The sequence below is a fragment of the Lissotriton helveticus genome, chromosome 11 (assembly GCF_964261635.1).
Source record: "Lissotriton helveticus chromosome 11, aLisHel1.1, whole genome shotgun sequence".
In the NCBI taxonomy this organism is placed as follows: Eukaryota; Metazoa; Chordata; class Amphibia; order Caudata; family Salamandridae; genus Lissotriton; species Lissotriton helveticus.
The window spans coordinates 63,395,637-63,413,698 of NC_136072.1; the positions used below are offsets into that span (position 1 = coordinate 63,395,637).

The 18,062-nt window shown below is 41.2% G+C and overlaps 1 protein-coding gene across 3 annotated transcripts in view; it reads right to left on the bottom strand.

The window, feature by feature from the left end:
* ABCC5 (ATP binding cassette subfamily C member 5) overlaps positions 1-18,062 on the bottom strand; it is a 233,619-nt gene that overhangs the window by 144,813 nt on the left and 70,744 nt on the right. The gene's annotated exons all lie outside the window — the stretch shown is intronic.

Sequence of the window (18,062 nt, forward strand, 5' to 3'; positions counted from 1 at the left end):
TCGCGGTTCTGCCCGCGCAATAGAACATTCCGCACTAGCGCGGAACGTTCGCGCAGTTAAGGAGTTAAAAACCTGTCCCCCCCCCCCACATCAGTGAGATGCTCACCTTCTACTGGACAACAAGCTTGCATTCGATTCACGCCTTCACATCCTACAATGTATGTAAACCAAAGATGTGAGCATACAGTGCACAGGGCTGCAGGGCATGACATACCTACAGATGTAATTCCACTACAGAGAAACTGCTATTACACCTAGACACAAGACACAATTGATATTGCCTACTGATACCAAGCAGGCCTCTAAAAAGCCACTAGCAATTGCGAGTGAAATTTTATCAGGTCGAGCAATTTTTAGCACTTACTCGTCCTTGCTGGTGAGTAAACTTAAGCTGGAAGAAACAGGTGTTCTGTTCATTCAGAAAGTGAATGAGCAATTAAGATGCCTTTAATTCATGTTTTTATCTGGACACATTTGCCGACTGCTCAAGAACAGAGGTCAAATGTCAGTTTGACTGTTTACTAATTGTTGCCTTTCTATTCCTGGAAAATGTTTGTAACTTTTCTTTCACTTTTCTTCAGTTAAGGGTTTTTGTCATGTGAGCTGACAAGAATTGGGAAACAAAAAGATGTAAAAAGTCAGGTTTTTTTCTCCAACATTTAAACTGCTTGTAAATGAATAGTACAAGTATTTCAAAATATAACTGGAATTATGAAACACTTTTTTTTAGAATTCAGAAGTGTGATGCAAACAAAGATTTAAATAGGAGCAAAGTAAATCAGAATACTTTACTTGGTGATGTGCAAATGACAAGTTTTAAATCCACACGTTAATGACACATTCTGTGGCCATTTCACTGTAAAATCTGCTGATTGCAAATAACAGTGGGCTGCTACTTTATGCTTTAGTTATGGATTTATTAAAAGTGATAGTTTTTACACATGATTTGAGAAACATTCCTGCTCTGCCCCGATGACAATGCAGTTAATGAACGAAGAGGCAAGTCTGTGGTCATATGTATCCTTTATGTGGCTAGATTTGTATGGAGTTAATGTTTCGTTTATTAACTCAAACAAAATAGTTTTCAGTGAATTCAAATACTTGCCTAGGATCACATAATTTAAAACCAGTTTATTGGACAAGAACATTCTAATTCGGTCGAGTAGATTATTTAAGTCACTAGACCTGCAGGCCTAGTAATAATGAAAAAGTGGATTTAATTTGAAGGAAAAGATGGGGGGAAAAAAGCAATAATGAAAAAGTGGATTTAATTTGAAGGAAAAGATGGAAAAAACAGCAACTAAAGGAAAACAGAGATGGGTATTAAAGTGGGTGCTTAGAGTTCCAGAATGTTCCATACTTGGGGGGGAAAAGAGGAGGCGAGTGGAAGCATACGATGAAGCATAAGACAAGAGATGTAGTACATAGTCCAATCTACCAGCCTTCAGGACATTTCTTTCTCCCACCTTTCAAAGTAAGGCATACAGCTGAGCCAATTAAAAGACGTCTTTAGAATGGAGGTTTAAGTTGGATTTGAGAGAAGGAATCCAGGCCTCAAGGAAGTGGTAACACTTACAACTTCTTAAGGAATACATGCACTCATCACCAGCAGACTGGACTACGAAAACGTGCTGTACGTACCGTCCAGAACGCCGCAGCCAGACCCATCCTCAGCATCCCACGACATGACCACATCACCCATCACCTCCACAACCTCCACTGACTCCACACTGAAGAAAGAATAACCTTCAAACTGCTCACACACACACCCACAAAGCAGCCCATAACACCGGACCTCAACAAAACAATCTCCTTCCACCCCCACCCGACAAACCTCTTCGCCGCCAACCTAGTCACAGGCACGGTACCCCGCATCCAGAGGCCCAGAACAGGTGGCAGATCCTTCTCCTACATCGCGGTCAAGACCTGGAACAAACTCCCCTCCACATCAGACGAAGACCGACACTGCACCTATTCAGCTAAGATTTCAAGTCCTGGCTCTTCGGAGGACCACGGAGCTGCCGGTACATCCCCCCCCCCCCAGCTCCCTGAGACCCTCACAGGTGAGTAGCGCGCTCTATAAATCCCCGATTGATGCAGGAGGACTCTTCATGTCAACCCCAGGGAGATTTAAATGAAACACAGCTATTCCCAATCCTCATCATACGAATTGAACATAAAGAATTTGCTGACCCTTGGCCAATCCATCGGATACGTTGGTCCCACAGGCCTCAACGAGTAATGCTAAAGATGCATAAATTCTTTAAAGTAACTACAGCATGGCTCCTAGCAGCAGAAGCCACAAGGGATTGGTCAAACCACTAAACAATAAGGACAACTTAAAATAGCTGCTTTACTAAATGGGAAATCTATGGAAAAAATATGAAATATTCCTTTACTGCATCTGTGCATCAGTTTCTGGTTTCGAAACAAAACAAAAACCCAATTGGCAGAGTCCATGAGAGACCAGAGAAGAATACATTTGTCCTCATGTCCAAGATGACAACCTTCAAGTTATGAACCACACTGCAGATGGTTGTGAACAAACCTGAGAATGAAACACAAAGGTACAAGACCCAGTACACAAGGGATGTTTATCCAGTGCAGGTGTCCACAATAACCATAAATAACTTCGATACTATACCACAGCTGCTGTGGCGCTCGTTCACAATAGTGCGTTCAGTGCAACAGTCGTATGGCTCTGCTCGCTTGCCCATGCTCAAGTTGGTTCATGTGAAATCCAAGTAAGCATTAAAATGCAGAATTATAGAAATCCCGTAAAACAAGAGGAGTCCATAATATGGACAGGAAAGGTAAAGAGGGATGGCAAGTGCCTCTAAATGGTACAATAGTGTGGAAAAGGGCTGTCAGCTGGTTTTAGGTCAGTTTTTACTAGGCACTCCTGCCAGAAAGCAGAAGCGGTCTGTGCGCGAAAGTCCTATTGAGTGCTTACCAAAAACTTAGCGAGCTTAGAGCCCACCCATTGGATGACTTTACTGTCACTCATTCGCTGCTTCTCATTCGATGACTTGCCCCACCCTTGTTCTGTACATACCTCCCCTGTAGTATAGCCTCTTACCAGTTGATGGCATTGCCTCTTTACCATCCTTCGGATTTGATGTCTTTCATTTTTCTACTGCGCACAATTAGGCTACTACTTTTGCCTGTGTTTTCAAGCTCTCTCCCCCTTTTGCTTCTCCTCCGCCCTGAATTGCCCTCTCCATCACTGATGCTCTCTTATCTGCTTCTCCTCGATGCTCTTTGTTGCTCTGTAGCTTATGCTGTGAGGCCCATTCTCCCTTTAACCCAGCTTTAGTTTTATTTTATCTCCCTCCACAAATCTACTGCTTGCCCCATCTGCCTCTCTATTGCTTCCCCACCTCTCGCAGGCAATTCCATTTTTTCACTGCACTCTTTGGAGGGCCACCCAGCAACTACAATTTCCTGCAGAGTGCTCAGGTGCCAACAAAAGCACTTTGCACATTTCGTTTTTTTCTTTTTAATTTAGCAAAATAAGTGGCATCAGCCATCTTAGATCAGTCAATTTAAAAAACAAAGTGCCAGCTACGTCTTTCAGTAGGCATCTGCAAGCCTGGTGATGCATGTCTATGCCTATAACATGATGCAACATGCATTAGTATGAAAGCAACTTATTCACTCCTTTTCTACTGATGGTTTGCAGTACTGGTAAAAGGCAATGGCAAAGCCAATAGGTCCAGAATGTGAGAGCTATTGGCTTTGCCAGTGATTTTTTCATAATGAATCTTGACAAATTGGGAGTGTTGCTCTGTACCCTCAGTAATCAGATAGAGGCACTCAGATCACCACCCACCCTCATCTGGTCATGCAAGATGTGCACTCTGCTTACTGAAGCTGTACTTTTCACAAAATCCAAATATAGTTTGTTGCGTTTTCACCCGTTCACAGCGTCTCCGACCAACAAACAAAAGAAGTCCGCCAGTTATCTGGAGGGTAAAAGGAACTGTTGCGACAAACATTATCTCAACATGCCAAGCTCATGATGGATTTCAACTGGTTCATTGGAGGAATGTAGGAAAGCTAACCAAGGTTGGAGACACTAATGTTAACAAAGGAAAAAAAAAATTATAATAATAATAATAATAATTCAATGCGTAAACAACACCTTGCAGCAGGCCACTGCCAGTTCCTGGAGCAAATGAATCCATAAGGAAGATAAAAGTATAGTAGAACATTAAACAGTAACTACGTGTGGCAAGCAAGCGCAGATCTCGCAGATTCTATAGCATATCATTTTAAATGGACCAAGAACTTATCAAGGTGGTTCTGGTGTTGAACTTCATGAAGAACATACAGAGAAGTCTCAAACGCTTGGCCAGCATCCCTTGCTCCTAAAAGTGGTTCAGTTTCACCCCGATTGGGGCCCAGTCAAGTATAGCCTGGTTATAGTGGCACATTGAGCCAGGACCCATGCCAGGGCATACTCTTGTCACTTACGGCAGTACAACAAACAGGCATAAAGTGATGGGAGAAATGCTTTCAATAAGTCTGCAATCGCTTGGGTAGCATTCTAACTCATCATCCTTTAGCCCACCATGACGCATCACTTTGGGCGGTATATCAAACACACAGAAGTCTGCTTGTGTTCCAGTTGAAAGAGTAAAGCGAGAAGCAGCTCATCTTTAGTGTATGCCTAGTCACCTTTAACCCAAATCCAGATGGAGACTAGCCTATTACTGCGTTCACTTGCAATGGTGTAAGTCTGGGGTCTATGCCCTTTACGTGAGAGTAGTGCCTGCGCCAAGAAATAACTACTGTCCATAAACTAATGTGAGAATGATTGTTTGAGGTAGTGAGTCCATGACAGCCAACAATTCACCTCCCATGGAAGATCATCTTACTAGAAAATAAAGAGACACCTGAAATCTTTTTTAACAACACTAAAGGAAATTGCTGTCATTTGCACTGCTGCAGTGGGGAGGAGACGTGAGAATCTGCTATTTTATATTCTAAGGTGAGGTGGATCCAATTTCTATCCCGAACATTCTTTTCAAATGGTTTATCAGTAAAGTGTAGCTTAAGTCTAGAGGCATAAAAAGGGACCATGATACATCTTCTACCGCTACCTAGGGACACTCAGACCAATACATGTTATACCCCTTCTTGAGCCAATGCTTCACTTTTGAAACTCTTACCCTACGGCCACGGTGTTACTCCATTTTTAAGCTTACCTATGAAGAGGATTGGGGATTTTCAAGCTAGATGCCAAAGGAACTAGAAAGGACTTTCTTCTATGGAGAATATACGAGGGTAACACTGTAGAAGAACCAGATGTTCCAACAAGAGGCATCTGAGGTTAGCATTAGATTGATGGAAAATCAAGGTTCAATTCACTGGATATTTTCAACAAAGAGAGATGAAGAAAAGTATCTTATAAGGGAGAGCACAGTCGTATGACGTTCTGATGTTCAGAATTTTATTTACACATATACACACAAACACACATTCTGCATATATATCTGTGGAAGTATACAAATATATATATATATTCTCTGGGGGGGGGAAGGTAAAATAACCATTATATATTTTGTTTTTATCCAATTTCAAAACCTAATTTTTAAAACACAAAAGAACACTGAAAATCATCAATTTTGTCATCAACATTGTCATTTGAGAGGTCAGTGATGTCATTTAACATGTCACCAGTGATGTAATATGCGAGTTCATGAGCAGAGTATGGTGGTGCAAGTTATATTTAGCTCACTAATCTATAACTGGCGAATCCGTGTTTTTAAAATCTCCTAATACCCAACTATTACATTACTTTAATCTCTAGCTTGGCCAGTGAAATTTTGGAGTTAAAAAAAAAAAAATCACATATTACCTCTATATCTAGGCAAGATCATATTAGCGTACCTCAATATAACTTCTCTTAAACCTTTGTTTTTTTTCAATTAATTTCTTTATTCGGCCAGTACCCCCACTGCACAAGGACTTTGGTTATGCGCAGTAACGGGTTGGGCCAAGCCAACCCCCCGGGGACAGCAATCGCTACGCCAGGCACAACCTTCAGCCACGTGCAGCGGCGGGCATTGGCAACAGGACCTTTGCTCATTTCTTCTGCAGGCGAACGCTAATGCCACGCCAGGCCCTTCTTGCCTGCTGTTGTCAGCTTGCTGCCTCTATTCCATCCCTCTACATTATATTGTTTATGTGCTGCCCCTTCCACTTACCTTTCATTGTCTTTGTCCTCATCAAACCCAGCCCACCTACGCAATGGTAATCTTGATGCTCCTGCTCCAACCGTCCACATTCCAGTGTCTGTGCGCTGTCCCTGATCTCCGGCATGCCCAATGGCATGCCCAATATTGTATATGGGCTGCCTAAAACCCTTTCACCTAGCCTCAGTTGTCAGCTCGCTTGCTACCCCTGCCCCTCCACCCTACTCTCCATTGTCCATGTGCTTTCGAAGCCCATCCTGCCTACCCTCCATTGACCGTGTGCTGCCCCATAACCTCTCAACTACTATGTGTTGTCAGTGTGGTGACACTAGCCTCCTTCCCACCACATGTGGCTTTTCGGTCTATCAACTGTTGCCATTTGCGGTCCCTGTGACTCATGTCCACCCTTTCCTTTCAGCCTACTGCCCCTGTTCCCCCTACCTATCATTCATGGTCTGTACGCTATACCAGCCACTCCCGCGGACCCTCAATTATCCTTGCGACACCCCTTCCGCGCCCACCTACCTTCTGTTGTACATATGTTGCTCATGCTTCTCTCACCTACCATCCAGGGTGAGGATGTGGCATTACTGCCAGAGCTGCTAACTTCGAAGCTGAGGAACCACTTTTGAGTCTCGGCGTAGGCTCAATATCATGTAACCTTGGGCAAATCACTTAATTTCTTCATGTTTAAAAGAAGGACTCTGAGCTTGTGTAATGTAAAAAGTGTTCATGTAGTGTGCGCTCCAATTGGGTCATTTTCATGCTATATAACACTTCAACAAATAATAACCTTTTTTACACTTCTGTTGTCCGTGTGTGCTGCCTGTGCCCCTTCTGCCTACCCTCTGCCAGCTCGCTGCCCCTGCTCCTCACATCTACCCACTTATTTGTTTGCTGCCCCACAGCACTGAAAAGGCTCAAAGGAGATACAGCTCCCTGTATTTAAAATTACAGCCCCACGGGATTAACCGTCCTGATATTCCGATTTTGCTTTTTTCTGGGTTTTTTCCACCTTTCAAAACCACCTCAAGCCCCTCTTTAAACACAAATTTCTCTAAAATGGCTGAACGTTATTAGACCAAATCACAAAAGCATGTTTTGGAGTAAAGTTTCAACTTTGTCAAATTTGGTATAATTCTATTCGGCTATATTTTTCCATAGCTGTGACCGAAGCTTCCTATGGGAATGAACATGGGGTGTGTGTGGGGGGAGAAACATGTTGGGACAACCCCCCCCCCCCCCACACCGATCACATCGAAGCATTTCTGGCAGAAGATGAGGAGGATTCATTTTTGAAGGAACGTTTTGTGGAAGAGCCAAAGTTATTAGCAAAACAAAAATCTTTCTTTCTATGGAAACCCTGAGCTATACATGTATGGATATATTTGCCCTGATAGTAAACCTGGGGGTTCAGAGGGCAGAGAAGAGACCGTAAGAAGAGTCATCAAGTGAGCCTTTACTGTGGAAGTGAGAGAGAAGAGCAAATTCAAGCCAGATTTAAGGGGATGACATTAAAACTTTGAAAGTCTCAGAGGAAACCATTCCGGCTAAAAACAGACTGCAAAGCATCTGAGGAAGAAACAAGTACTATGGTTGCCAATGCATCTTCTAATGGGACAGCCTCTGGTGATAACCATTACAAATCTCCATCATTCAAGTGAAAGGAGGCAAACATGAAAAGTATGTGTGGTTTGAAAATTATAGTGCTTTCTGCTTCCTCTTGCAAGACCAAAGACAGAGTGTCACTCACCAAGTGTATGCTTTGAAGAAAGTACATTAACCTAATCATACAGAAAACAACAGGCACAATAGCATACATGAAGTTAACAAAAACATACAATACTGACCCAATTACATAATAAACAATGAAACGCAAACACAAACCTACATTTCGAGCATTGTAAGTGCAATCAAGTAAATATGTACCTATTAAACAAAATACAATTTAAAAAAAAGTTTTGGCATGATTACGAACACGATCAAATATTTGCCTGCTTCTGCAACAATATGACAGAAATTCATACACACTTTTTGAAAGTGTTTTCAGCTGAAAAAAGCAGTTCAGAAAGGCCAATAGTGTTGGATTTGGCATGGAGTGCTGGGCTGGAAGAGGCATAAGGGGCTGACAAGGGAGTGGAGTGGTGGTAGCCTTTCAACTTTTTATTGCAAGCCTTTGCCACAAATATAAAAGGAAAAATGTGATGCCCCTAAACGTGAAAGCCATATGAATGAAATACACTTTTAAATTTACAACAACAAAAAAGATTGCTGCACATACTTTACATAACAGTAGGGGTTTCCTACTAGGCAGGTGCACACAGGAATACTGCCTGCAATCTTCGACTTGGCACTGTGATTTCCTCAGAGTAAATCGCAACCCCGCTTGATTATATAACCTTTTCTTTTGGGTTGAGTCTAATTTAAGATGGTTCCATAGTCTTTCAACCGGAGGTATTTAGAAGGTTTTTCACCAGGTTTCACCTTTAGGAAGATAAGGTATCACACCAGTGTCCAATATCTTGAAAAGAGCAAAAGGTTTTCACCAGCCAGAGGAGGAGTCTCCCATAAGATTGTTGTGTGGCGTTTTAAGCTCCGAGTGAATTTTCCCGATTCATGCCCTTATATAGGTACAATTCTCATTGCCCTTATTTAGGAATAGAAACCAAGCCCTTATTTAGGCATAGCTCATGCTACCCAAATACAGGCACGGCTACTTCCACCCGTACCAAACGTCAAAATGACTTCTTGGAAAACCAGCTTAAGCAGTCAAGGACTTCCCCTTGCTTGAATATTGATTTGTCCAAGAACTCAGTTACTTTACAAAGGACAACTATTCCCTAGGGGTTCTTTCCTGACGTTCATATGCCCGACTTTACGTCAAACTATGGCATTCCTAAACACCTTCAAGGTATAAATATACCTTCACTTGTTCTAGCAAGATACGGTGGTTCGGAGCAGTTCGAAGACCTACTTGCCCGATGCAGCTCGCTACAGCGAGTGCAGAAGGGAGCAGACTCTCCAGCTGACGCACTGATCAGGAAGCTGCCCTTCCCCTGCCGAGAATCCAGCTCCAGTGTTTCCGCCTCCCCTTGCGGGGTGTTGGGAAATCAAGTCCTGAGACAGAGATACCAGACCTCCTTCATTCTAACAAGGTATGGAGCTGATTAGAACCTACAGAAACCTTTGGTAGATTCTTGGCAAAAACTAAACCTATGCTACACAATACTTACTTCTTCCCTTGTATTAGACTTAGGCTAGGTACATTGGGGTAGGCGTATTTTAGAAGCACCAGTTGAGTATTTAGTCTATGTTATTTATGTATGTATTTTTATATGGCTTAGAAACCATGCAATGCTCTTACAGTATTATTTCATATTACTGTTTACGCTGTACGCATTATACTTTGCAGTCTGCATAACGATTGTAGCAGTTCACCTCTCTTGCATGAGAAAGAAGACTGTTCAATAAACCCTTTTTATTGAAAACGCCCGCCTCACTATTTCTCTGCAACTCTGTAGAAAAGAAGCATGCACGATTGACTGAGTGAAATACTTATCTATTGTTTCCGCGACTCCGAGAGATATATTCTTATATTCTTATTCTTCGGAAACAAAGTTGTCATGCGGTTGTCAGAAACTAATCATTTCTTGTGTATTCGAGAAAGTTTCTAGTAACCTCCGAGTTACCTGGCACACACACAATTAAGTTTAGTATATTCGATAGAGACCTAGTTGACCTCAGTCCTACGTCAAATCTATAGGATATATTATTCCAATGAGCAGAGCCTATTGGGAATATAGGAACTACACTACAAGATGTTAACTGTGAGACCAACAGGCAACACTTTCATAGAGTAAAACCCTCAGGCAGACAAATAGCCGAAGACGATAAAAGTTAATAAGCTGGTTTTCACAATAGATTGGTTGCTGCCCTATACCTCACCCATTCAATATACTCAAGCTTTTGGGCCCCCTTTAATGTATCCTTTAACTGTCCTACTAATATATCTACATGTCCAATAGCTGTACTGAGTACACTCTTATGATCTACATAAACATTCTGTGCAAGCCCCGCGGGTGTCATGTAAATTACTCCTTTAATGTTTGTACAAGATTTGTACAAATATTGAAGAACATATCTGGTAAACTACTGCACAGACATGCAGGTATTCAAATTGTAATCGTAAGCAGCTTTCTCAACAAATCATTGACGCCATAACATCCACCAACCCCCCTTTTTGGCAGGCACATTTTGCTTTGAACTTCAGTACTGATGCAGACAAGTGAACTCATTTCAAATAAATGTTATTCATCTGATGGTTTTAACTGGTAATCTCCGCATATCAATAGATTTAATGTAAAATGTTCAGGTAAGATGTATGTATGTGTGAATGCTAGCATCTATCAAGGTATAAAAACCTGCATTATCGGTAGGAGAAAACCTACAAATTCTACTACCATAACACTGCATCTTTAAAGAACTCCGTGAACTACAACACTTGTTTATCTAGAGACCGACGTGTTACTTCCAGTGTGGAATAATATTAGCACAGTGCACCCAAATAAGCAGAAACCACATATTTACAGAGCTCTGTTACTTTTTACTTAGTGTTGTGCTATTACATACATTTTTTAAAGTTGAAATAGTTTAAAAGTTACACAGTAGAAAAGGTGCTCCTTGCTTGCATTGTATATTATATATAAATTTAGTTATTTATTTCAGGTGATAACAAAATACTCTGAATCTCACCAGTCCACAGTATTTTATTCTTACTGCCTTATTTCTGTTTAAATAAAATAATGTATATCCCAACTAGGGTGTCAATCGTAAACAATTCAGGACTTCATATAATTATGAGTGTCCGTCACCTGGTTGATGCCAATGCAAGCGTGTGTCCACTTACGTTGAATATTCTACTGTTGAAGCCAAGCATCTGTGAGCTATATTGGAAAATTACTGTAGAAATACATGTTCCACGCATAACTCCTGAACGGTTCTAAGATTTAATTTTCTTTTTTTAAAACCATGATCAGCAGTCAAATCTCTACATAAAACCGCTTTGATAAATGTCACTGCTGTATCTCAGTAGTGCTCAAATACCGAAGTAAGGATTTCACTACCTAGCTCATAAAGAAACATATCTGACAAGGACCATGATTTGTGGATTTATTGGCCAACTGCAGGTTGTAACGCTTGTACTGACTGAGGAAATAAATGTAGGATTCATTGTTGGCATATGTACATGGGAACAACGGTTCTGTTTTGTTACAGGTTTAACGAGGCTCCAGGTTCAAGAACAATGGAATTATAGGGACCTGTACCTGTATGAACTGTTAATTGGAAGTAGATTGTCTGGGATTAAACTACAAGGAGAAATTTTAAATTAGAGGACGGCGATAGTGTATCCACCTACGAGGAAGGTCAGCTATGGACTGGGAGAAACAGATTTTTTGACAAAAAAACAGTGAGAAACTAGCACGTTCTGCAGATTATGCAAGTAGTAATATGGCTGCAGAGTGTGAAACTACAGATACAAATCTTCCTTGTGCCTTTCAGAGGCTTATGCAGGATGCTGAGGAAGAGAACTACACTGAGAGCGGAAGTCAACCTGACCCATTTCCGGAGGTAGCCTGTTGAATATCTCAAGAGAAAGAACACCCTTGGTTAGAATTCTGAAACCTTATGCTAGTCACACAACCGGAAATATTCAATTGCCATACAGCTGTACACGAGGGAAAATGTAGTCCTTATATACCACGTTTGTTTAAACTCTAGTGGTTTTTAAATGTCCTTGACAATCCTCATAATCACTGTATGTTGCTGTTCACCTGAGACAATATCTCTTCATACAAAAAAAAAAAAAAACCTGCATATCTTTGAGAGTTTCCAAAAATTAAGTTAATGGTTAACATAAAAGTTTTTGAATTTTAAACAAACATACGTCTCAATGAAGCGTATGAAGGAAGTAATGTCCTAGAAAAAGGCATTGTAGGGGTAATAGGCATATCAACAAAAAAAAAAAAAAAAACAGTTTCCTACTAATTAGGATGATGTGTGGACAAGAAGTAGCCAGGAATGTGGATGAGTTTGTGGGGCAAACCATATCAGCTCAAAAAAAGCAATTCATTCACCATAGCACCATACCTAGCAAGCAACAAAATCTTTTGATTAAGTCTTTAAGGTGGTAGCTGCCAAATACAGGAAACCGGTCATTTATTTTCCAGATATACTTGCAGAAGATCTAAATTCCTTCTAAATACTGCTGGGATCCTAAAGTCAGGCAAATAATCCGGGAAAGGTCTGAGAAAAAAAGACTTCATTGGAAGACTTGAAACTATGAAACGTCTATAGAAATTGTCAGAAACAGGTGCCTTCTGTTCAACCGTAAATCACAGATCAAGATTTTGGCATTTTTCAATAACCATAAAAATCGCTAAAATCCCAGAAGCATTTTCTCCTTTTATTGTACACAGCTTGTTAAAGTCCTTATGGAAATAAAGAGGACTTAATTTGTGTCATGATAACAATATTTACCCACCATCTTTGTCAGACAGAGGCTCGCTGAACTGTAAAGGGAAGACTGACCTATTTAAGTATTTTGAGAACATACAGCCTGATTCATCATTCTCCCGTTTTGCGAGCCTCTAATAGCGATTCATAAGGAATCGCTATTAAGGACTTGCAAAACGGGATTCATGTAGGAATTGCTAAATAAATAGCGATTCCTACACATTCCTTATTTGCGAGTAGCAAATTGCTAATCGCAAATAAGGAATAACTCCCCATTCATTCCTATGGGCCAAAAGGCCCATAGGAATGAATGGGGAGTATTCCTTATTTGCGATTAGCAATTAGCTATTCGCAAATAAGATAGCGATTTAAAGGGTGCCAGGGGTGTCCAAAGGACACCCTGTAGCACCCCTTAAATGCAAATTGAAACCGGTGTTGCGCACACACATGTCCAAAGGACATGTGTGTGTGCAACATGCAACTTAGAAAAATGCTTTTAAAAGCATTTTTCTAACTTTTCGCTATTTACCACGAGGTTTGACCTCGTGGTAAATAGCGGGCCGAAATTGAGAATTCGCAATTTTTAAATGGATGATGAATTGCATTTAAGGAATCTCAAATAGAGATTCCTTAAACGTAATTCCTCGCAAAATAGCGAAATCGCTATTACCGATTTTTGCATTTGGGATGATGAATCCCAAATGCAAAAATAGCACTCGCAAAGGGCCAGATTCTCAGAATCTGGCCCTTTGCGAGCCGATTTCGGCTTGATGAATCAGGCTGTTGGTTCCAGCAGAAGATGGAGGGTAATGCGCATCACGTTCCAGATATGAATTACTAGGTGGACCTGCCATGGTCAATCTGATGACACCTGACAACACTGATACCTTTCTGCACTATTTCATCAAAAGTGCCTATGTATAAAATCAGTTAAGTGAATCCTATCTGCACTGATTAGATATAATCTTTAATATCAATAAAGCAATCAGCCTGAAGTCCTCTGAGCAAGACAGAAGGGAACTCAAACAGTTGAAATGATGAAAAAAAAACTGTGCAAAAGAAACTGCATGAATTCCTATGAAATGATCACAACAAATACAAGCTTTCTGAAGTGGTTACTCGAATAGCAGCTGCAAACATATCATGGTAAAGTTAGATATATGAAAGATTAAGAAGTTCATTTTTGGGTGCTGCAATTAGAACCATGCACCTGACAGGAAACCAACACAAGAAACATTTCTTCATTCTGCAGATGGTGTTGCTGAAGAGAATTCTCATATGTACTGTTGTACTGTAGGCACAGATATGTTTGATTGGCTTTACGCAAGGAGCCTAAAACAGTGAGCAACTTTGGCTTGCATTGGGAGTAGGTAAATCTTTACAATTTCTTTTTATAACTTGAATTTAGTGATATGGCTGGGGCTTAAGAACTGACTGATACCTAGCCCTACCAGCCTTTCACGCACCGACATGGAGTGATAACACATCTAGTCAGGAAGAAGCAAACTAAATTCCTGGACAACTTGGAATAATTACACAGAAGTGACATCAGTCCTTTGTACCATTTCCAGCTCCCCTCCATAAGAAGACTGCAGCAGTTACAGCTTTTATTGAAATGTTTGCAAATCCTTTTCTATGCTTGCTGCTGCCATGAACCAAGAGTGTATCAGGTCAGGCTTGTGCTATTTGCACACAAAAACTGGAATTTAGATAATCTCACTCCACCTCTAGATAACTTTCAATAGTATGTGCCCTTCAGAAAACACCTCCATTTCAAACACATATATATTTGGTTGAACACGAGATTCTCACTGCCATGGCAATCACGAGGGATCACTCAAGTGCCTGGAGGTGCCGAGTCACAGGAATTTAACAAGTACAACTGTAAAAGTAAATGTGCTTTGCTATGCCAATGCGCAAAGACTAATTCACCCTGAAGTGCTCTTCGTTTATGTGACGGTGGAAGTGGGAGGATTTTCTTTACAGACAAAACTACGATAACATTTTTAAACCTTGTCATTTCTATCATTTTTGAAAAATAAAACGTTTACCAGCAGCAAAAAGTAAAAAAGGAAGAAAAATAAACAACTTTTTTGTAGTTAACTCCGTTTTCTTGTGAAATAATTAGAAAATGTAGCAGGATTTGTTATTATCAATAAGAAGTCTTTCTGAATTTCGACCCAAATGTTTCTTGAAAACCCTAATTCTGTCATTTCACTTTACAACATAGTAAGATAATGGGCTTACTGTGTAAAATATCAATTTATATCAATATCAATGATCTCAATAATGAGAATTTAATACACAGTGATCCTTCAAAAGTGTTGTCCTTGCCGTTATTCGTAGAGTGGTGTGGCTCACTGGTTAGAGGCGGCAGACCTGTAAGCAGAAAACAGCCCGGGACCAGGGTTCAATTCCCGACGCGGCAGGGTCTTGGACCAGGGTCAACGGACTCGATAATTCTCGCCTCAGTGCCTACTCTAACCAGGGAACACACTCGGTAACTCTGGGCATTAAGCTTGCCTCATCTCTACAACGGCCCCCCACAGACGCCAGGGATGCCTGGTTGCACCCTGGAGATACCCAGAAAGGGACCATCTCACAGGGAAAACCAAGACGGGTTTCCCCAGCGGTCTACAGCACCAGGACACTCGGGTAGAGTAACAGTGCGCTTTACAAGAATCCCACATTTTTAAAAATTTATTTCAGTTCATAATTGACTGATGAATAAACTAAAAAAAAAAAAAAAAAAGTGAAATGCCTTTAGGAATTAGGAGGAAAAAAACACTTTTCGGTGGACATTTGTCAATATGAGCTTACTACTCCTAAATGGGGCACTGAAACGCGTACCCACTCGGATAACAAGCTGCACCGTGTTGGGTCTGTGGTTGGGAGGGTGTTGTTTTTGCTTTGAGCCCATATGGGCGCAAACGACAGATGCTGCTGGATGAGTAAAACAATACAAAAAAGGCAAAAATGGGAAGTAGTGACAGAAGCAGTAGCCATGCCCCATTGTATTTTGTATTGTCTACTGCTGAACAAATCCATTCCATGGAGGAGCAAAGAGGTGGGGAAGCAATCCAAGTTGGCAAACTGAGCAAAAACGAAAACTTTAAAAGTCCCAGATTCCACCTACTCCAGCTAGGCCAAAGAAGCCAAGGGACACATGCCTCAAGCCCCAAGCAGGCTCTCAAACGCTATCAATAGAGGGCTAGCCCTTGTGGAGTAATGGCCCAGCTAGAAGGGCACCCTGCACATGCAAGGGCAGGAGACAAAGCACTTAGTAGGTTACTGCCCTGACAGTGCATAAGCGAATCGGGTTGCTTTGTCCTACCCTGCTGACCTCACACCTCCATGAAACAACAATACTTTTCAGGGATCCCAGAGACCCTTGTTCTTTCTACTGTACGTAAGGAGGCATCCTCCTGACCGTCTACAATTTCCTCCTAGAGGAACTTACACTTCCATTATTAGAAGTAAAATACATTTTATGGTATAAAAGAGACAATGTAGTGAAAGGCAATAAATACAAGAAACGAGCTGTTAAAAATTCCAAAAGACATTTAAAACCCGTCCATTTATAAAGATTTACACAATGTAATGGGTTTATTGCAAAACTAAATGGCACTGTTATTGTACTAAGTAACATTTCATATAGAGTGATACAGAACATATGAACTCTGCGTTCAGGGACTTCCCATTTGAGGTATTCAAGATATAGCAAACAAAACGCTAAATCAAGTCATTAATGGGAGCCTTATAAAATATAATGAATCTAACCGAGCTTAGATCATGTGTGGATAGGGCATCATTCCACCTCTCAAACCCTTATCAAAATGCTCTATATGGAAGAGCTTTGACAGCAAAAGTATGAAGTGATGGCTGGAATGCTTGAATAACTTTTAGCCACTACTATTAAATTGTAATAGTAATAATTCTGCCCTGCATTTCAGTCCATCACTTTTTAGCTCATGTCTATCATGGATCGGCCACATGCAAATCACTCTTGGTCCCTTCCATTAAGGGACAGTCCAGCTGGAAATGCCAGGCTAGTGCCCCTCTTAAGGAGCAACCTCGGACTAGTTTTGGCCATGTTGGTCCTCATCCGAGAGGTGCAGTCTGAGCTGCACGCCACAACACGTTTTGGTCCACATCTGGGCATCTTAGCTACTTAGGGTCACTCACTTTGACAGCACAAAGTGTGATGGGCAGAGCGCTTTTATTACTCTATAAAAGCCGATTAACTAGAATGTGGCCTGGAGTCATTATGAGTGGCCTAGATTAATTCAAACGTTCCAACCACTTTTTTTCTTACGCACTCCTTAAATGTAGGAGGTATGTAACAGTCTATGGTATTATTGCCACCACATACATGCCTCAGGCTGCACTTCACTGCTATTGCCCCAAATAAGTATGAAACCGGTTTGGGGTTGCTTTTGAGCGACTTACGATAGGACGCTCCCTGGCAGTTTGTGGTGGACTTTTGCTACTGTGGAAGAAAATAAGACCAATTTGGATATAGCTGCTCCCTGTCGAGATGCAAAGTGAGCAAAAACAACTAAGATCTGGACTGAGACACAAACTACTAGGGGTCGAAATTAAGTTATGACTTCGAACCATCAATTTGTTATTGTTCCGTTTGCTTTTCTCCACACTAATCCCTTTCACCCTTCAGTGTATACAGCACCACAAGAGCTCACCCCTTTTAGTATAGTAGATTTAAGGCATCATGGGCATCTTCCTCTCACAGATAGAAATGGAAATGGCTCCAGGAACCTTCGTTTGTAAAAATTATCATCTTTAGCTGTACATTTTACACGGGGGCCCCTGTTTCTTCATGATCTTGCTGACTGATGTCTGCATTCCAGTAACAGAATGCCATGTAGCTAGTACACTGCATTGTGCTGCATCACAAAGTGATGGTGCATTGTCTTTCATACATCACTGTAAGATATGCAGACAAGCGAATGAAAATCAGCTTACCACTTGATGTCGTATCCTTGACAGTCTAAATGACTACCCATCTCATGGCTGGAATATCTGTGCATCACAGGAAGTTTGTTAGATTGTTAGATGATCCTGACCTAGGACTCCCTTTCCGAAGATATTGTGTCTTATGGCCTTGTCCTCCAATAACTCTGAAAAGATATCAGAGGACAAGAGAATGAGCACAAAAAACATGAAAACCTCTTTGCCCAGATTGTGGCGGCCCTCATAAGAGCCTTTAGTGTTGTCTGGTGTCACAACACTACCATGCATGATGGACCCAAGAGCAGCCTGCAGCTCTAAGTAATGCAGATAAAGTTGTATGTCCTGTGGTGGCCACAAGCAGTGTATTGACAGATATAG